This window comes from Apteryx rowi, unplaced genomic scaffold (assembly GCF_003343035.1).
Source record: "Apteryx rowi isolate R43461 unplaced genomic scaffold, aptRow1 scaffold_44, whole genome shotgun sequence".
NCBI lineage: Eukaryota > Metazoa > Chordata > Aves > Apterygiformes > Apterygidae > Apteryx > Apteryx rowi.
The window spans coordinates 3,517,554-3,540,082 of NW_020450694.1; positions in this window are offsets into that span (position 1 = coordinate 3,517,554).

Below are 22,529 nucleotides of genomic sequence, written 5' to 3' on the forward strand. Positions count from 1 at the left end.
TAATTTATAAGTGTACAAAGAGAAGTTGGCCGTGTGATTGATACAGAGACAAAGAGTGTGTTGACTCAGGGAGGACATGGTGACTGGTATGAGAAGCACAGACACAAACTACCACCCTAAACCTGCCACTGCTGGCCACATACAGACAGCCGTCGCAAAGAGCATCTCACGCTGAGCACACCCTGTGAGCGTGATGCCCATCCTCTTTGCCCACGAACAGCTATTGGATTGCTTTTCCCCCAGCACTAGCGGTGCTAGGAGTGTGATGGGGAGAGCTGTGTTTGGAAAAGGATGCATGTGGGTAGATGATTAAAGAGAGTGACAGAAGGGGAGTGGACAGAGTTAAAGCAGTGAGAGGGACCAGGGGTAAGCAGAGTGAGCAGGGTCACAGGCAAAGGGAGTGGAGGGACTAGGGTTGGTGTCAGGCACATCATGGCTCTGACTGGCCCACAGCAACAGCTCCACATATGAATTTCTCATTTTTCTGCTGAAGTTTTTCTGGGACAGGATTCTGTGGAGTGGTTGAAAAACAACCATTATCAGTGAATATTTGTCTGCAGGCAGCTGCACAGGAATCCTTGAGGATAAGGTCTGACAAGGGAGCCAGTCTCCTGGGGGAAAAGGTTTGTGTGTGCTCACCTCTCTCCAGATGGGTTTGTGCACATACCTTTAATCCCACCAGAAGGACGTGCTCCGAACGACCACTCATGTGAGCGCAGTCTCACTGCACTGAGCTATGTCTGCAAGCAGCCACCGTTTCCTTATCAGTCATACTTCTCTGCCCCACATAAAATTTTAACTGGTAACAACATGGCCTGAAATGCAGTATTAATAGCAAACCAAAGCAAGTCTCCCTGTCACCCCACCTGAGCCACCCCTTTGCACGGTTCTTGAGGGACTCACCTCCGTCCCACCTTGTGTCGATCAATAGCACCTTAAAGAGACATGGCTGGAGAGCTGGATGACCAAAGGGATATTGTCAGCTGAGAAACTTCTCGGAAGCAAATTACAAAGAGAAGCAGAGGACAAATGAGCTAGAAAATTCAAAAGGCATAAAACCTCCTGTGAATTCTTATACCCATTGGCCGACTGCTTTCAGAAAACAGGAAGCTGCTCAAGCTGCTCAAGCCAAAGCACCCAACAGAGTGCTAGCCAAAAAAGGTGAAACCTGAGCTGACCTCTTGAGCACTTGAAAAGTGAGAGTAAGTACTAACACCAGTGACAACCAGCCAAAAGACTGCAAAGGCTCCCTTTCCAAAAGCAGAGTACAGGCCTAGCGCTGGGCATATGCTGTCCCACGTACACCCCTATGGAGTTACCTCCAGAGATTGTAAAAGGACAAACTGCTCTTGGCTTTTAAAAACAGCTTCTCCTGTCTGGGCACAAGCAGAATTGACATATTGTAAGAAACAGCTATTAATAGCTATTAACCTCAGAAAACCTGCTTGACAACCTGGATCAGTCAAAGGAAGGTTGTCTTCCCGATTTTGGTCCTGAAAGGAAAGTTAGGCATGAGCTAAAGTTTTGAAAACTTCAAGTTAAGGATATTGTGATTAGCTATCATTTTTCTCACATGCAGCTCACTGAACAGTTCCAATAAGTTTTTCCCTGGTGCATTTCCTAATGTGCCCATCCATGGTTCTGAGCCTTGTGCAAGTCATGGAGTGAATGGCCCTTCCCCAAAACCAGCTGTAGATCATAAAAGTCTTGGTTTACAGCTATGCTCCTTCAGCTGCTCCAGTGACTGACTGTGGCAGATGCTACCACTCTCAGGGTGATGACAGAAGTGCTTCTGAACCCAGAAGGTCACTGCTGTCTTCTTTTCATGCSATGGGACTATAGAAGTGGCAGTTATGGGGTTACTTGGCAATGGCAGCATGCTCAGCAGCGGGTGCTCAGGAAATGGGGGATTGCTACAAGTTTAGCCACACAGGAAGAAATGCTATGGACCAGATCTAGACTGAGCAATCTCAAAACCCAGCTTGACATGACTTCTACTGTAGCAAAGACAAAATCTGACCTATTTTCCCAGTGTCCTGTGTCCCAGCAACACTTGGTTTCTGGAAGGGTCCTACACCCATACAGGGAGGCCTTTGAAAAACGCTGTGCCCTCCTTCTTAATACTTGCGTGCAGGCGCTGCAATTCAGACACTCATCAATTATGAGAGTAGACCCAGAGGCCATCGCTGTGACTATCAGTATGTGCAGGACATGTGGATAAACATATGATGAACTGAGTGTCACAGCTCACTGGTGTCATGCCAGAAAGCATCTGTGTCAGCTGCTGGCAATGACTTGTGCGAAGTTGCGGCTCTCTGAATCCCTCAGTTTATCAAAGATTGCACAGCAGCCAGCAGACTATCACAGCTTAAAGACCAAATAAATCTGTGGCTTGTCTCCCAAGGTCTTTCCTCTGGCACTCTTATCTCTGCCAAGGGAAGCAGTGAGGTAAGAGAACAGCCAGTTCACACACAYGCTGTTTTCTTGTACACCCTGTCTGAACCCGATGGGCCCTGATCTTCTAGGCGTGAAGACAGTATACAAATCTGGCGCGGGCTGAAGAGTCAGCACGAGGCTCCACTACTCCAATGTGGCCACGGGAGTTTCCGGGAGGGAATTTTCACATTCTAGAAAAAAAAGGGAGAGGCAGGAAAATCTGACTGCTGATCCCAGCCCTGCTGCAGGCTCCCTGGGCAGCCTGAGGACTGCTCCTCTGCTCTCTGCGCCTCCTCGTCCCGTTTTTAAAGAGCAGCACTCCACCTAAGATGGGGAAACTGAGGCCCAGAAATACCTTACCTCAAACCCCAGGCAACAGTAAGCACACATTTCCTGGCACAAATACAACCTGCCCATACTCCTCTCTCTCCTCTACTCCGAGCACTGTGGAGGGGAGATGGTTTAAAAGACTCGAAGTAAATGCAAGAGGAGCATTCTTGGGTGTGGAGCTGGCTGGGGTGGAGGGTCTGGGTACCAGCACCACCTTACGCAGACCTTCGCTGCATCGAGGAACTGCAGACTTTAGAGTCAGTACAGATTTTGCTTCATTCCAATGGATATTCTGGTTATAACTATCCTTTTTGTAGAGCTGGCAGGGGAATTTGTGTGTTTTCTTTTGATGTTAATACTACTGTGTCAGCAGCACCACTGGGGAGCGTTTTCAGAGAAAGCCTTATTTTGGTGAAAAAATTGCACACATCTTAAAACATGTAATGCATTCAGACTCATTTTGGTTATGAAAGCTTTTTAAAATTCTGAAAAATACCAATCATTTCCCTTTTATGATTTAAAGTTAATGCAGTTTCATTGAAAATATTGTAAAAAATAAAGAAAAAATGAAATGAAGAACCTATTTTGGGCCAAACAGAACATCTGATTTTCCCCACAAAGATTTCTTCCTATACTTCCTGGTCGAATTCTTTTCTTTTCATGGCTGGGAAACTGAGAATGCACTTGAATGAATGAATTATCACCTGCTTTTATGTGTGACAGGCATTGAACCAAATATGCCGTTGGCCACCTGGGACATGGTTCCCTCTGCCCTCAGGTCTCATAGCCAAGAATTGGTGTAGGGATATCACGCAGTCATATGACATCTTGGACATGGCTTCCATTTCCCATAAAAAACTACAACACTTCAGCCTGAAAACCAGTGATCTTGAGTAATCTACATCCTCCAGCAAGGAAGAAAATCAACCACCTCTGTCCTTGAGTTCTGCCCACTCTGCAGATATGTGGCTTACCAGTTTCAGAGCTTGCATGGCCCCTGGTTGATCTGCGCATCTCCACAATGAATTTGTGCTCCTAGCCCCAGTTGGTCTGAAGAAAGCAGCAATGTAACATGAAATGCATTTGGTATGGCCTAATTCTTATTTCAACCTTTTTTTGCCCCATTCTATTTTGTGTGAGAGCCGTAAGAACAGCAGCCTGTACCTAAACCCAATTTCTGGGTTTGTGTAGGCAGGTGTAGATTTACTCCTGCCTCTTTCAATTCCTCTGATCCATTTGTCTTAGGTGGGGAGAACCCCCATGGCTCGTCTTACAAAGGAACATGGGCATTTCTTGACCTCTCTGGGATGTCTTGCCTTCTGCCTACACACCAGAAACAGTGAATAAGCACCACAAAAGAAAAGCTCAGTTTGGGCAAGAGTATCATTTCTACCCCAGTGTTATCTTTTTGCGAATGATGCAAGCATGAGAGAATGGGGTTATGACACTGCTGCAGTAACCAAATATTAATATGAAAGCTGATGAGGGGCTGAGGCACTTGGCTCAAACCTGCAAAGCCCAGGAAATTCACTCCTGGACTTTGAGTCCTTGGACAGTCTCTGCACTGAAACCTTAATGCTACCCTTTGCCGTTCCTGCTCCGCCACTGCTCCTTCCCCTCCTTTTGCTGTTAGTTATGGAGGTGGGAATACAGCAGGAGGGCATAAGCATCTTCCATCCCTTGGGGCAGTGGGACAGCACCCATGTCCTCTTCAAGGCACAACATAAGCAGAAGCATATGCACTGCTAAACCACTTAGTGGCTAAACACTTCTTCCTCTCACTCCGCGGTTTTGAGACAGCTCAGGTGTGTGAGCGGTGTCCCGGCTGCTATGCAGCAAAGTCTGTTTGCATATGGACTCTCTGGCTATTCGGCCTGTCAGTGGGGAGGGAGCTGTAGGGCAGGCACTAATGCAGCTGCAGATGGACAAGGTCTGTGTACCCACAGCTGCGGGTACCTGTACTCTTAGGCACCGGTCCCAAAAGCTGGGCATAAGCTGTTATATGTCAGCAGCTACCCATAAAATCCTTCCTTGTGCTGCACCAGTGGCTGCACAAAAATGGAAGAGTTTCTTCATGGCAGTATATAAAAAGGGTATGAAGGCAGCAAAGAGTTTATATCTCCAGCTGTTACTGTGTAAACTTTCAGTTCTCAGAGATAACAATCGCAAGTGATGCGAAAGCTGATAAAAAGAACATCCACACTTCAGGTTTCAGCAAAATCCACTAGGACAAGTCTTGCTGTAAAATCCTGCAGAGATACACAAGGATTTTTAAATTATACCAGTCACTGAAAGATGATCAGACTGCCCTGGGAAAATTTCAGACAAAACCAAGCTTCAGAAACTTCCTATTTAAAATATAGAAAATTACAGAAAATTACCTAGAAATTTCAAGCTGAGCTGTGAAAAATTTAATCTGCTGGAAAGAAAAAACAAATGTTCCTGTCCATTCACAACCTGTTTTGGAGTGAAACRCTGAATATCTCTTTGCTGGCAGCAGAACTGCCATTGTTCCAGTCTGGACCACYACAAATCCAGGAAGTCTGGGGTGGGAAGGGGCAGGTTTCTTCTCCAAACTGGAGAAATATCAGCAGATGATGAAAGAGATAGATGATGTGGCCAGTAGAAAATGGTTTTAAATCGTGGGGTCAGAAGTAATCAGCTAGATTTCATCAGCTGCTTCTATTCTCTCTGTGTCCCCAAATCTCTGAGCTACAGGACAAATCTGAGCCGGGAAGCGCAGCTGAGCTGTGGATGGCACAAGCGTGCCTGGACCGGCAGCCGCCTCCAGCAGGGCCGTCTGTGGCAAAAGCCTGTTTAAATGCTGTTAAACTACTGCTAGTTTGAGGAACCCCTGCGGGTCTCGGGTTGTGAAGTGCAAAGACTCCCTCAGCACTTACTGCTGTCAAGTATCGATGCGGTTTCCCTTCCAGCCCTTCTTCAGAACAAATTTTCATTGCAGCAGGAAATGTTGCTACCCACCAGCTAGTCTGAATACCAAGAATGTGGGATTAATTGACAGCTGTAAGACTAAACAAGGAGCCTTTTTACTGAGAAGATACTGTTCCCTGCCACAGAAGATGCTATCTCTCCTGACACATATAGCAGTGAAAGCATGGAACATGTCTTCAAGGAGAGAGATTTAAATATGGTGCAAAGGAGGCTTCTGGTCAAAAATCCCACAAGTTCTTGACAGTGCTTAGCCTCTTCTGCCTGAGAGAGAGGCAAGACCACACACGCCCTGTGAGCACATCATGTGCTCTGGTGTAATCTGCCAGAATATACGCATAATATTATCTGAATGCCAGATAATGCAGAATTTCCCGCGCTGCAGCCTCCGAACCACTGAAGCACAGCGAGGCATTGTCTCCCCTCCCACATGTCCTGTGTGCTCCTCCTGCCTCCATGTGAGGCTGCCTCGGTGGGACAGAGCCCACCCTTGCTGCAGGTCCAGGGCCGGCAAGAGCATGAGGTGCTGAGCAGGCCAAATCCGAGGACTACGCTTAGTCCTGGGCTCCCTCCAGCCTGGCACTGTGCACGTCTGTGTTCCCTCTAGTTTGGTGGCATGATCTTGTTCTCAAGCCTAGGATTTGAGTCAGGCAAGGCTGCTGGGACAGTAAAACCTCACCTGGGGCCAAATCCAAGCCTGACCTTTGCAACCCAGTGATCCAATCTCACTTACCTGCATGCAAATCTGAAGTCTGGTTTGCTACAAAGTCTAGCTCGCCCCGGAGTGGAGGAGGAGTAGGCATCGTTTCCCCAGCATCTCTCTGCTCCTCAGGATTCACCACCTGCTGTGGCCAGCCTGGTACGTGCGTGCGGCTCTGGTGGGCAACAGTAGTACCCTCCACTTCAGCCCTTGCAGAGGGACAGGAATGTGGGAAAAGTGCTAGTCTGCTGCAGCGAGAACAACCTGTGATGGAGCTGTAGTTACACCGAAGGCCTTCCCTCCTCAGCAGCAGCTGCACCGGTTGAGCTGTGAGCGTGCTGTGGGACAGCCACAGAGGCTGAGCAGCTGGTGATGCTGCACGTACAGACCTTTCCTGCAACCAAGCAAGCCTGAAAAAACAGGGTGCACGAGTCCATCCTCCCTCTTTACAGCAGCCTTCATCTCCTCGTGACTCATTTAGYCTGGGTAATGAATTTTCTTTATTAGTTGGAAATCAATTCCTCCTACTCCTGACCAGTAGATGATGCACTGTGCCATATCGTGTTATCTGCACTTCTTCTGTCTGGCCTGCCAAAGAGTGCAGCAGTGACTGGAAATTTCAAGCTGAAGACACTCTGGAGGCAGTGAGAGCAGCATGGCCTGTGCTTTCTCCTCTGCAAACATCAGAACTGTCTGTTTCACTATTTGGCTGTAAATTTTAGATTTAATCCCACCTGCTTTCTCAGGGAGAAGCACCACCGGACATCAGTGCCTGAGTAGAGAGGACAGGGTTGAGACATGCAACAGTGTTTGCTTTTTGTACCCTGAAATTTTCCAGTATTAGTAACAGCTTGTAATTGGTGTGTGTCTTTGCCCACATACCACTCCACTCCTCTTGAGACACTCAAAAAAAAAMCAAACAAAAAACCCCCTAATGTTACAGATTCTTCTTATAACGTGCATTTGCACTTTTCTGTAAGCATGTCTGCATGTGACCGTTATAGATATTCACAGGTATGCTCCATCTGTAAATGGACATTGTAAAATCCCAAGAACTGCAATAATTTGTTGAACTCACACGACTGCAGTGTGCCAGGGACCTGTGCAACACATCTAACCAAGCCACGGAGGGCCATCACTACGGCCAAACCACAGCACTCGCACAGCTCAGCCCTGGTAGCGGCACCAGCCCCAGCACTTTCCTGCTTTCTTTCTTTTGCACCTACCAAATACTTCTGGCTCTGACTGCTAAGATTGTTAGAAAGCTTGATGAATCCAGTCACAGAGGGCAAAACTGGGCAAATTCTGGAAGTGATGGGTCTGCATGGTAAATGTGGGTCTGCAAGGCCAGCAGGTCCCTGCTATTGAAAGACTAGTTCAAGGGCTTCCTCTGAGCACAGCAGAGGCGGCGCTCAGGAGAGAAGTGAGAAACTCAGCTGGTCTGGTCCTGCCCATTGCTGTCTGTCTCCCAMCAATAAAAACTTCTCACTTGCATGGTTTACAGATTCAAGGCACCCAAAATTCTCACAGAACCAAGAAACTAAAACACAGGCCCTAAATACATATTCACTGCTCATTAGAGAGTTCTGTATTTGAGACCTAAATACTACAGTAGCTCTACAGGGAAACTGCGGCGATGTGGGCTACCGTAATCTGCTTTGGAAATTCAGTCCCAGCAGAACGAACAGGTTCAGCCTTCTCCACCTGGGAAGACATGAGTAGATGAGGAGTTGGCAAGGATGCAAAAGGTGGTTATTTGTACTAAATTTGGGTTATTTTTGAAGGAAAGACATGTCAATATTCTGGCAAAAGATAAATATAGACAGCCCAGCTGAATGAAGTAACGGAAAGCTATCTCCTGCAAAAGAGACAATTTTGAAAAAAACCCAAAGATCTAAGTAGCTAGATCTGAATGAGGCAGTGATGTTTTACATGCATTTGTGAAGGGTCTGTAAGCCTGTACTTTGCACTAAGAAAGAAAGAAATGGCACTGTCCTACAAACAGCAGCAAGAGTTTCCCAGAAGGCTTGGGAGAGTGCATAATCCTGCCTGGCAGGTCATTCCACCACCATCCTACTGTGCCGGCATAAACAGGTGCCCTTACAGCATTAACAGAGTTGCAGATTTTAAGGTCAGAGGGAGCACTCTGATCAGAACAAGATACTCAAGAAAATATTTGCTGTTCAAGGTGAATCACTCTCAAAAGTGAATTAATGTTAATGAGACGCTGAAGGCTCCTGGTGGAAATAATCCACAGATGAAGCCTGGCATAATAGGCCAGAGAGCTGTGAAGAAACTGTTTATTTACAGAGTTCAGCGGCTTTGCCTGGTGATTGATAATATTACTAGTAGTGGTCTTTACTTATCATACCATGTGTGGATTCACACCAAGAATCTAATACTTTTTCTGAGCTTAACTGGAGACTTGCAGAACCTTGCTGGAAGTGGTAAGTACCAGGAAAAAGCAGCCATTTCAGCCATTTATTTCACAGACCTTCCTGCAGAAAGTATGAAAAATGAGTGAAGCTTGGCCAAGTTATGACTGGATTTTGAGGAGCCCCTGCCATAGATGGAGAAAGAAGCTACCATTATACCATGTACATCTTAGCATCATGCCCTCTGTCTTCCTCATCATCCTAGATGTAGTTAGACAAGCAGTTTTCTGCTCATTGTAGGCTTCATGCAACGTAGACCTGGAGGCCCACCATGTGGAACCAGCCAACAGCCTAATGGCACAGTGCAGGGCTGCTGACAGTCAGTCCTTGCGGGGCTGGGGCAAGGAGAGGCAGTCTAATAGCAGACTGGCTGATGGAACCAGGGTGTTTAGCAAACGTGGAAGGATCAGAAGCAGAGAGAGCACGTCAGGATGGGAGAGGGTCATCCCAACGATCTATACTGAACTCACCCCCCCTCCTGGTAGGTACTAAGAATGAGAATGCCACTGAAGATGGGAAAGAGGATTGCCAGGTATTTGAAAGCTGGCAGTCCCCAACTCCACTGCAGAAGCTCATCTGTGACCCCACATACAGGCATGAACTTAAAATGTGATCCTCTGTGTGGGGTCTCACCGTTTGGGAGCGATGAAACTGGGAACATCTGCACACAGAATGCAGTGGAATTTGTGCCTGCATATATAGTCATATAGGGGAGCAGGAGATTCAAAATCACATTGCTAAAGATTTTCAGTACTTATTCCATCTCAGTGGCATTATTTTATTCCAACTAATCAGAGCAGATGCATTTTTGCTGCTGCAATAAATTGCCCAGCCTCTGATACATGTCTGAGAGATACACATAGATGTCTGACAGTGAATTCAGTTTTGAGTCTGCATTAAAAATTATGGGCCTAGGGGACTCCAGTAAAGAAAATCATTCTTTTTCTAAGCTGGTTTTCTTCTTTTCAATAACAGTCCAAGAAAGGTGAGACATGGACACACACTGGAGTTCTCATCAAGGACAGGATGTATCAGCATTTGGATCACAAACTATCTTTAAAACCAAGAAATCATGCTGGCCTCTATAAGGGACTTCTTTAGGAATGGCCTGAAAAAATCAGCATTTAATTTTATTTACATCTTGACTAGAAGGTAGAGGTTAGGTTTCCAGATCAGTTGAGGTTTAAAGTTAGATTCTGGGGTATCAACCTTTCTTTCAGCTGATTTCATGAGGTTCTTGATTCAACAGGCACCTATTTGCATAATTCATTTTGCAAAATTTTTCAGAAGCCTTCAGAGACGAAAGCAGTGTTGACATGCATGTCTCCGCTCAGAATAGCTGCAGTCTCCAGCTAGTCTCCGTTGTGGGGATGCCAACAGGCTCGTCCCAGAGCATGGCTTGACACTGGGATCAGGCTAGCTTAGCGGGTAACAGTCCTTAAAAATCTGYGCTGTGGCAATGCTGGAAATCATAACCTCCGAGGAGCAAAGTGGCTTTATAGTTACGTCTCTGACCTGACCAGGACTTGCTCCTGACTCCTTATTGCCTGGCTGAAAACCTAATCTCTTTTTCTGCTTTGACCAGAGCTGATTGAGCAGAGCCTGCATCCCAGAGAGGGAAGCTCTAAACAGGGATCGCTCATGAAGACATTTTGTTTTTCTTTCACAGTCCAATTCCTGGTGCAGGTATTTAGGGAACAAACAGTCCCTTTGTAGACCAAATATAAGAGTTTGTCATTATCTTGAGAACAAACTGTTTGTTGATACAGTTGTAAACACACAGAGGACAGCTATTTAGTCCTGTTGCTACAATTAATAGTAATTTAGGTCACTCTTGCAAGAGGCTGATGTCTTCTCAATATACTGGCTGTGGACCTTAACTCCCAGGGTTAGTGCTGGTTCTGATAGCTAAAGGATCAAGATAAAAGACAGTGTATCATCTTTTTTCTAAAACACAAAACTTATACAACCAAATACAGAGAAATGCTGTAGACAAGCTGCTGCTTCATGGCCGTGTGTATGCGTGTATGAATTTGTGTGTTACAGAGACAGAAATTATATCCATGGTTTCCTGACAGARTATTTCTTGTCAGATGCCAATGAGGCTAAGAGCTTATTTAACTGAACATAGTAAGAGGAATTTGCAAAGTACATGCTTTCCCTCCCCCCCATGGCAGTCTCACAAATGTAAACTCTTCTTTCTCCCAATCCCTTCCCTCTTTGAAATCAGACAGTGTCATACATAAAATCTTGTGCTAATTTTTCTCCTCTCAAAATATTTTCAAGCAGGAGTCATGTATTTGCCAGGGAGAAAAAGTCCTCTTCTTATTGGTAGTCTCCTGCAGTGTTTCTGGGTCATCAAGAATCTGACTAGTGCTTTAAAAGAAGAAAATGAGCCAAATTCTCCAGCTCGGGGCTGCAATTCCAGGGATGTCCCAATGAGCTGATGCTGCTGGAATCATTTTTTTCAGTGCATATAGGCATAAGCTGTGTAAACTGCACCTTTGTGCTGTAGGCACACAGGATTGGGGGACTTTGGGTTTACTTTGGGCACAGGATTCAGAGGTAGAAGTCAGGTGTTACTAAATGCTTGCCCAACGCCCACAGTCTGGGAGCACTCACGGCGCGTGCCCAAGGCAGTCTCAGGTCGGGCAGCCACTGGGGGGGTCTACATCTGCCCTGCACCTCATTTCCCAGCTGGAAACACCAAAACACCCTTCGACCTGTAAAATAAAGGCATCAAAAGGCCATGTTTGTTAAAGAATTTCGTTGTAGGGAGGAGAGGAGGGGAAGGGGCAGGAYGGGGAGATGCTCTTGAGAGCATGGTGCTTGTCCCAGGGAGAGCACTGCCTCCCTGCGTGGCCCGAGCCACCCAGCGGCACAGCTTTCACAGCCTATACCTCATCTGGGAGCGTGAGCATAGAAACCCCAAATAACATCCTCACAGCAGTTTCAGAGGGGACTCTTTCCCCTGCCTGTACATCAGAGAAGTTAAACAGTTAAACATGTTTCAGAAGAACCTGAAGAGCTTTAATGCATTTGCCCAGGTCGGTGTTTGAAGAATAAGTGCTCAAAATCCAGAAAGCCCCATGAGTTCGGACAGGACCAGAACTGAGCTCACTTTTGCTCATTACTAACAGACACGACTATGGTTTTGATACCAGCTATAGAAACACCTTCTTTCTTCCCTCATTCCTGATGTACAGCTGGCTAGAGCAGGTAAAAACCAGCCACAAAGAGCTCTCAGTAGGAAGCTGTGCCGGTGCTTTGGGTAGCAAAACGTGTATTGACCAAGGCCAAATATACATGCACAGGATTGCATGGACCTGTATGGGAAGGCCGTGTCCCTTCCAGGTCTGCAGGTGGGTGTGCTTGCACCACAAGAAAAATCCCTGGATTTAAGCAATGTAAAGCTGCAACATTGGCCCTGGCCCTCACTGTTCGTAGCAACATAGACTCAGCACTTTCCATTCATGTATCTGTCAGTGTTTTTTGTTTTTTTTTCCCTAATCTGTCAGCTCTAAAATACTAGCCATAATATTTGCTGACACCCTGACCTCTTAGGGCAGAGAAGGGGCAAAAAAATCCCTGTAGCATCTTGCAGAAAGTACTGTTCTGCTTTTCCAGTGCTCATTAGTCACATATTTCAGATGAAATGAGAAACTGGAAAGACTTGGGGTAGCAGTGGATTGCAAGGTGAGTAGGAGTGAGGTTTTGTGCTGGTACAAAGAAGAAAAAAGTAGAAGATAGGCATCATACTTGGGTGTACACACAGAAGTTTAGTTGGGAGGCTGCAACAGTAATTCAACTTATCATTGGTGGAGCCTCACATGGCCTTTCTGTGTCCAAGAAATTCTGTGAAAGATGGGATCTGAGAGGAGAGAGCCCACAGGAGAGAACCCAAAATGGGCAGAGCAGTAAAAAAGCACGATGAAAGAGGTAACAACTGACATGATTTAGCCTGCACCTGTATTAGCCTGTTGCTGGCAAAGGACCACCTAATCCTTTTGAGAGAAATCCAAGGGGTGTATTTGCACTTGACTAATATTTGGCAGTTAGAGCATAACAAATACTTAGCTTTCAGAATATCAAAATGTTATTGTTTTATAAAATCATAATTGGAGTGTTGTAATTAAAAGCATTTTAAGTAGGCATTGCCAATTACGCCTACCAGTCAGCGCTAACAGAGACATGTCATCCACATGGGAATATATCCCAAAGAAGGAAACGGATTCTTCATGTGGCTTTTCTCTCTTATTTTTTAGACCACTTTCTACTGTTTCTGGACCATTGGTTAGCCAAAAACTTGCAGCTGAGTAAACTTATCTAGATGGAGAAGAAATAGGGGAAATGTCCTCAAATAGGAAAAGCTTTGTAAACAGGAAGGTAACCACCTGTTTTCCATGTCAGTGGTGGAGAGGACAGAAGCCACTGGCTTCATTTGTGCTGGGAAGGTTCAGTGAAGTAGACAAGGCGTAAGGAAAAGCTTTTGACTCTGGGRATAGTTAAGCACTGGGACAGATCACGTAGCAGGACCAGGGATGAGAGAAAAGATATGGCTGGGGAGTGTCTATCACTGAAATTTAAAAGAAATGGGTTAGATAGACACCTGTGAGGAATAACATGTGTAGCTGGTCCTGTTGGGATCAGCTTTGTCACATCCCTTCTAGCCCTTCTCTTAAGGGCAACTGTTAAACAACAATATTTCAAGGTGCCTTGTGTGACCATATCTTGGGTGCTTGATTCAAAGTGCCATTGCCTGCTCATATAAATGACTGCTCACCTCCTGTTGTGAATTCATTCCCCTGGCATCTAACAGGCAAGATATGGATTCTGGGGCAAACAGTTCTGCTGAATCCCCTGGCTTTGCAATGTGCAGGAGACTCTACAACCAGGATCAGAGTCCTACACCTTTTCAATGCAAGGAAATTGTGTCTGGCAAGTCTGGCATCTCCTTGCAGGTTCATAAGTACACTGGCAAGCTCGCAGAAAAGTCAGCTAGCAGCAGGCAGCTGTACTGCTGCATGTGGAATGGAGAAATCCCTGAGGGCTGCCTCACTGTGTCATGCAGTGCTGAGAAACACTCACCATTTAGGTAGGATTTATGATTATCCCACTCGCTTCAGAAAATAATGTTTATTTTTCCAAGACATTAAGTTTTTTGACCCCAGAATAATTTGTAACCTACTTTGTAGTCAGACGCTTAGAACAACGCTGCTGCCCATGGAGCACGCTGCCCCTGGTGTGCAGCTTGCACTCACGGGAGGGTGGGGGGACGAGGAAGCAAAGACACACTCTCACCAGAGCAGCTTGTCCCAAGCCACCTGCTCCTCTCTGTTCTGCCTCTCTGTTCTGCACTGATTCATTCCTTGCTGCCATCTCCTCAGGGTCTCCATTCAAGCATCTCCTATGCTTTTACAGGAARAATTTTCCATTCATGTCTGCTGCCTGATAGAAGAGAGAGAAGACAGGGATGGGGCGCTGCACTGGCCACTGTCACATGCCCACATGCACAGAAGCTCTGGTGATGTTTCTCTTAGTTTTCTGATAGTCCTGTCCTGTTCTCACTGAAAGCCACTGTGGACTTTGCCTTCCCGCTCAGAGAAGTAGAGTCCTTCCACAATGATACTCCAACAGATACTTTCTTGTACTCAGATTCCTCAGTTCATCCTGTAGCAAGAGCAAGGCCATTTGGTGAAAGCCTGGATTCACCACAAGCCCTTTCAAGACAACCTTGGGATACTACAGAAAGTTTTTCAGCTTCTAGGAGCAATAAATTTTGCAGGATTTTTTTTCTCTGAAGACATTAATATTATGTCTGATCTGTTCTCCTTTCTGTGGCTGAGATCATCATTATAGCCTTTTTATAATCTATATATTCATATCAGGAGGAGGAGAGTCAAAGATGCCACGTTCCCACCAACGCCGCAGCCTCTTTCATGCTACAGCTTGTGGGACTGAATCCAACTTACCACTGGAAACAGATTGCTAACCAGCCCAGGTGTTCCCCACTAATCAAGTTAACCTCCTTTAATTCACACAGAAAAAGACAGATCATCTATCATCCATAACTTGCTTGGGAAGCATATTTAAAAGATCCTTTCTGTTCCGTTTTATGCCAATAGATGAACTGATACATTTACAGCTTTTAAGCTGGGAAGATCATATTCCATCGTTACATGCTACCTATAGAGTCAGCTGTAGGATTTTAATAAAAGCTATTTGAAATGCTCTCAGTATGCCTTGATTACTATCTCAGTTTGCATTGCTGGTGGAACTGAGAGTGGTATTTTTTCTGAGAAACATTTTTTTCTGGCTAAATATTTTATTTTCAAAAGTAAATCACTTGACAAGCCCATTGTCACTGGTACTGGCTTTTCTGTTAACTGGAGAGCGCCACCATATTTTTCCATATTTAACAGATCAAGAGACATGAACAAATAGCCCTTGGCAAGCAGTTTCAGAGAAGCCTGATGTTCACCCTCACTCCTTACGGGCACCTGCAGATGCATGACCTACAAAACTGGTTATTCTGATAAACCATCTTCAGAGCTCGCACCATCTTCAGAGCAATTTATCCGACTGGAAAATACCCAACACAGGACCTTATAGGGAGCTGCCAAATGACTGCTTGGAAGCCAGGATGTCTCTGTGCTATACTAAAAGAGCTAAGGACAACCTAGAACACCAGCTTAATCCATGGATTGTAATCAAATTCTTCTGGGCTGATTTGAGGGTTCCTCCTCCACTGGGGTGGGGAAGAGTGATACTGCCGGCTTCCCCTCCTGGGATGGCAAATCTGGACGCTGGGAACAGAGCTGCCCAGCACTCTTTCCCCTGCCAGAAAACAGAAAATCTCCTCATTCCAGAGAGAGATAATTATCSCTGATCGACCAAGTCCTGTCTCTAATCTGCAAACAGCTGCTGGTACATGATCATCATCCTCATTAAAAGCGACAATACTCTTGCTCCTGACTTCGCCCACACCCTCTCCTCATATGCTTGCTTGATGTTCCCTCTCATCTCCTCTTGCTTCTGATTGAACGAGCTGATCCTTTTCCAGCAGCTCGTCCTGAGCGCCATAGACAAACAGAAGTGGAGATGACTTTTCCCCCTACATGACCTTTCCGGCAAATTAATGCGAGACCCCTGAATCTCACATTAAAGTTAGCTATTTTTTGCTGCTGTTTGAATCTGCGATTCTAATTCAGGCCCAGTTGCTCTCCTGTACATGAACACTCCTCGTTTTATCTCAGTGCCAGACATGTTATCGAGGCCAAAATATTAGAAGGTTTCTATAAAGGACTGGATGTTTCTGCAGATAATGAGAAGAGTCACTACAGGGGAATAAAGTTCTCCTGGAGACCTGGCTGGAGGATCAGCACTGTATTCAGTGCAGAAGCTTCTTAATCAGGGCCAGAAAGACACTGGTTGTCTCAGTTACATTGGGACTGGTATCAGCTCTTCTTCCCTTGAACCTGCTGTTGCCAGCCACGCTCAGAGACAGGGTATRTGGTCAGCTCTCCTCCTCTGCTTTTACTCAGCAGTATCTAAAAAATTGCTCATCTGGGATGCTTCCTTATATCAGCATGGTTCCTGACTAGCACAGGCTTAAATAACAGTTATCACTGATTTCTCCTTATGGGTATTTGCCTGTTTAAATTGCTCAGTTTAGTTCACAAATGTTCTCATGTTATTCTGAATTAAATAGACACACCCTTACCTAGCTCTCTGTTTGGAGCAGGCTTGTGTCTCAAACTGTCTGCTCCTTTCAGAGGAGAAACTAGAAAAAACACCTGTTGAGTGGAAAAAGGCCTCATTCTGTCCATATCTCATCTTTCACACTCGTGCAAAGAGTCCTTGTGTATGTCGGTGGGAGGAAGCTATTTGCACTCCACTTGTGAAGGTGGAAATAATGACAAAAAGTGAGAGGCAGGTCTTATCGAATCTAAAACTTAAGGCACCTGCAGTAATCTCATGCGCATTCCCTTGGGAACTAGATTTTGAAGTCTCTGGGGTCAGATTTAAAATCTCATTTTGAAGCAGCGACAGCCGTGCGTAGGAAAGGCTGCTGGAATCGACCTAAGGGAGCTGCTCGCTGCCTGCTTTCCCCCGTCACTTCTGGGCCAGTGTTGGCCCCGCATTCTAATAGCTGCGAGATCCAGCTAATCCGATCGCAAGCGCGAAATAGCCCTAAATCATCCCTGTCTGATTCTTGACTCCAAAGAGACATTTCATGGGTGATTGTGAGTGATACAGTGTGCTGTAATGGATGTATTTAAATGGGATTTATGGGTGACACCTGTCACATAGACCCTTCCATCAGTGACAGGCGGGAGAGATTTACACAGTGACACTGAGATGTGAGCTTGTTGTAATAGCACTCTCAGTCACCGGCAGAGCATTTGAGCCTTACAGCTTTTGTCAGAAGCACAAACTGGGCTTCTTTGGCCACTATATTATATGGTGCTACACAAAATTAGTGCCACAGAATTGAGTGTGTTTTGACATCTGTCCACAGTAGGTTTCCTTAAACCCCAAATCTCTTCTCACCTTTTCAGCAAACTTTGTGGGAGGTGTTTTGATGGTCACAAAAACTTCATGGGAACAAGAGGCACTCTACAGGCTCACCTCCTCATGATTGTCTCTCCAGCGTGCTCTCTGCCTTTCCCCTGTTTATATTTCCTGGTGAGTCTAGCTAGGGCTGTCAATCCCTGACCAGCCTGTTGGACCATCAGATGGTCTCCTCCACTCCTGCATAGACTGTTCAATTCAGTTTCCTGTTCCTCATTTCTCCAGAAAGTTAGTTTTGGTCCTTTATTTGCTGCAGTTCAACTCCTTCCTTTATTTACTTCATCTGCAGGCTCCACTGCAGACATTTTCCCCCAGACCTACAGAAAAACATTCTTGCCTATTCCTGCTAGAGGATTAGCAAAAATAACTACAATGAGATTATTTCTAGGAGACCACTTACACCATTCTGATGCTAACTCACAATGGCAGCTTCGTTCAGGCATGGCAATACTTCAGGAAGGTTCTAGTCATGATTTCTATTGTTTAAGATTTTATTTAGGGGGCTGGTAGATTGATTTTTTTTCCTCATTGCTCTTTCCCCAAAGATCTGTCTGTTGCTATTTGTGCGAAGCAGTTCATATCACAGCACACGCACACACACACACACACACACGTATCAAACCACTGAAGTCACCAATCAGTCTAAACATGCACACTGTACACAACATTTTGCTCCCTGAGCTATCAAAGGCAGCTGGATACTACCTCGAATTGACCTGTGGGAGTTGACTCTGCGAGAACATTTTCTCACTAGTGAAATGATACATTTCTTGGTTCCTTGGGCTTTTTTTTTTTTAATATATATCTTTATAATTCTGCCATAAGGCAGCCACGGATTTGTAAAATTAGACTGTCATAACAAATTCATGTCCTCATCAAAAGCTGCTGCTGTGGTTCCTTCCAGATTGGAGCATTCACAGACTAAAGCTGCATTATCACAGTAGTTTGGAAGTTCAATAGTGTATTTTCCAAAGCAATTGCTTTTAAATGCAGTCTGTTACATAACTGCAAATTTACACTTACACCTACCTCAAAATGAAAATGAAATTCTTCAAATAAATAAGTCAGCTCCAGTTCACTTTCATCTTTGCTTTTTTTGTTCTAAAATGATCCATTTGCATTTGGTGCCCATGAAAGAACAAGGTTTGAAGCACTAGCTAAAACCTTTTTATCATGAAGACTGGGATTTGCAAACCCAGGGGAAAGTGGATTCCACAGTTTTAGTCTCTCAAAAGTTGCTGTTTTACATGACTTTTGGGCCTGAATAAGAATCTCTTCTCCGGAGAGATCCAGGACAGACTGGGATTGAGAGTTATAGATGATCACACGTGAGGCTAGGGTTTGAAGAGCAGGGGAAGCTTAGGCATGCTAAGGACATTGACAGAAACCTTCCTGACCAGTAAAAATGCTATAATTAAGCCAGAAGACCTCTGGACACTATCTTTTGGCTTCTGGATGAATCAAGCCCCTTGGAAGGAGTTGACCATATTCTGCTCCTTGAAATCTTGTCTCCCTTTTGTTTCCTTGTCTCCTTGTTCTTCTGATTTTCCTCCTAGCTCCGTAACGGCTCTTTTATGGTGCTGGTCAGAAGACTGACCTCCTCGCCCAGGACTTCCATGGGGACCTCCTCTTTGGCCATTTCCCCTCTCTGCCATGCCCACAGACAGCAGTCCAGCCATCCCCTCCACCTGTGCTCTGCGCTTCCACCTTGCTATTCCAGACGATCTTGCCTGAGATTCACCTCATTTTCCATGGAGATGCATAGCTGGACATGTGCAGCTCAGCAAGTCACTGCAAGCACCCTTTGCTGGCAAGAGAGAGGAACAAGCTCTTGTAGAGCTCAATTCCCTGACCTGCCTGCGATGTCTACATTAGGTAGCTGTCTTCATAAATATCCTCAAAACCACTTCAGTATCCCTCTGCAAATCCACCCTGAAGACTTTCCTTTCCCCAGCACAGCAAACCACAGGTCCCAGGTGCATTATAACTGCCGTCTATCACATTAACTGATAAAGTCAGGCTGTTTGCTTGTACTCCCTCCTCTGTCTGTACTTCTCATTTTGTTTTTCCTTGTTTTAGTGCTACACTGTAAGTTTCAGAGGTGCTGTCTTCTAATCAAATTCCTAGAAGCAATCAAAATAATAATAATAACAATTATGTTGATGATACACATTTTCAATTAGTTGTGACAGATATTTGATTGGTGAATCTACACAGGAGGGTGTTGGCTAATAAGTGTTTAGATTACTTCCCCCTGGAAGCACTGAGAGATTTTCCTTTGTTTTTAACGGGTAGACACAAGTGCAGAGTCCTGTTATTGCTGAACCAACACCGACATGCTTATTGGCTTCTGTGAGAATGATGGCCAAAACAGTCAGGTTTGGGAGCCTAAAGGCACTTTAACTCAAGATGCTGGTCATCCCAAACTACCATCTATGGGCAAAGAGGTATAATAATTTATACAAGTGTGAGCTTGTATAAAAGCAGAAAAGCTGCAGGAATTTGAGTCTGTAAGCCCAGTGCTTACCCTATAGTTAATTAAGGTTATCACTTTATTTTTCTTTTCCCTTGTGTGGTTTCATACAGCAACAATCCAAGTAAATACAAAAAGCTCTTAAGTTAACCTTTCTTTTCTTGGCAGTTCAGGAAATTATAGCTTATTGATTGTTAAATAAATTCCCTACCAACCAGTGCTCTAATTTGCAACATGTGAAGAAACAAACTGTAACTGGTGTAGAGCTCTTGGGTCCCCCCGCATCCTGGGCACAGATTGTTTTATCCGGACCCTTTGCATAAAGTATGCCCTATAACCAGCAGAGACAACGTTAGAAGAAGCGGTATATGGACTTTACCGATGAGCAGGCACACTGTATGACTGATGTGGTATCTCTTGGGAAAGATGGAGGGTGAACATCACAGAGAAGTATAGAAACAGATGCTGACTTCTGAGTGGTAGCTGCTGCATTTTGACAGCAGGTTTGAATGCTCCCAGGTGTTGCTGTGTTTACAGTTCTCCCCAGGCAGCCTGTGAAAGTGTAAAGAAGTGAAGAAAGGTAGGGAAAAAAAGGCAAAATTGATGCTCATAAACCAATGAACCTTGAGAGACTCATGGAAAAGTGCGGCACCTTCAGTGTTAACCTCTCTTGCTCTTTTTATCTCACGGGTAAAAATGACTTCTGGTTTAAACTCCCTATAGAAAGTCTCACATCAGGCCAGATGCACTTCTCAGTGGCTCCCTCAGCTTTGGAGTTGGTCAGACACCTATAGATATGCTTTCAGACGCATACAAAATAAAAGACCAGAAAATAAAATTCATCCAAAGGAGAGTACAAGCAGGAAGTCTGGGCACAGCTCAGCCATCAGCATCATCACTGGCCTCTTGCATAGCAGTGAATCTCACTCAGAAACATTGTGTATTACACGCTGCTTGCAAATAAGAGGAAATTTTCCAAGAGGCTTCCAGGTCCCTGCCCTCACAGTGCTTCTGTGGTTTGGAAACTAGGAAAGGCTTTCTCTATGCTAGGCTGAGGACACCCAAAAACTTGCCACAGTAGTCATCATGTTGGCTTTTCATGACCGAAGAGAGCTATTGGTCATTCAGGGAAAAGTTCRCAGGCATCAGAAGCTTCATGACTTTGCTATAAATGCTGATTCAATCACAAAAGAAACACGATATTGGCTGTTGACTGTCAGTCATTCCTTCCTCAAGAGTTTCATCATCCAGTCAGGTAGGAGGTGAACATAGAGGTGGCATGGAGGTGAACGAACACTAAACAGTGAGTAATAACAGTGAAAGCAACTCATTGCAAAAGACCAAATTTCTTTGCATAAAGTTCACAGGATGAATTAGTGAATGATTTTCATAGAGAAATGAGAAGTACATTCTCAAAGGATATTACTCACAATGAACAATTTGATCAGATCCAACCCAGAGAAAGAGAAAGGGTAAGAATAAATAGACCTTCTCCAAAAGGAAAAGCTATTAATGCTATGATGCCTTAATGGTTCACACAAGGACCATTGTTATCAAAAGTATTTATTAATAGCCTGGATGCCTGAGAATTCATTTCAGTACATGATCAGTGAAATAAAAATGTGTGGATAAATATGAAATTATATATAATGTTCAAATTTTGAAAGCTTGGTTAGGAGATTCTGCAGGTTCCACGATGGGGCAGTGTAGTGGCTGAACAACTTTGGTGCATAAAAGGCAAAGTAATGGAAATTGGAAGGGACAATTTGAACTATTCAGGTCCATTAATGGGTTCTAAATTGACTGTAACTGCACAATAAAAGCTTGTGGTTACTGTGAAAATGGAATGAAAACATCTGTTTGGTGTGCAGGAGCAGTCAAAAGGTAAACAAAATTTGTGGGCTAAGCTGTATTAAGAAAGGGAGCGTGAAAGAAATACAGGTGAGCACATTCTAGGAAGATTGCACAAAAACCTCCTTGCTCCAAGGCCCGTTCCCAGCTCTCACAGCACCGTGCTGCAGAACAGCCTTCATCTGCTCACCCAGGCCATCACAGCAAGAGTCTGAAGAAAGGAGAAGGCCCAAGAGAAGGCTTTGCAAGCATTCCTCCAGTGGCTGGGAGGTACCTCTTTACCAGCCTTGAAGCAAAAGAGCATCTCTGCTAGAGGGACAGATGTCCTGCTGCACAAGGGGGATTATTCACACCTATCCTTGCTGTTCCTCACCTTGATCCCCCATCAAATCAACTCAGAATGTCATAAACCAGACTTATGCACTGTTAATACCAAAATAACAGCCGCCGTGTAGGGAATCTTCCAAAAGACTCCTCCAGAATCAGCGACAGCTCCCTCACCCTTGCTATTGTCCTCAGGACACAGAAACATAATTCAGCAAGGCCAGGTGCCTTGTCATCCTCTAATAGTTCTAAGTGCCTAATTATCTGCTCAAGCCCTGTGGTAAAGCATTTCAATGATTTACTCCCCGCTTCCCAGGCTCTTTCCTTTCGAAAATGAATCCCTGTTGCTGGGAGGTGATTTCTGATTCTTGCATGAGGAAAGAGACTATGCAGCAGTGAATCCCAGGCAGCAGTGCCAACCTCATATCTCACCCACTTTCCACATGGATTCCTCCAT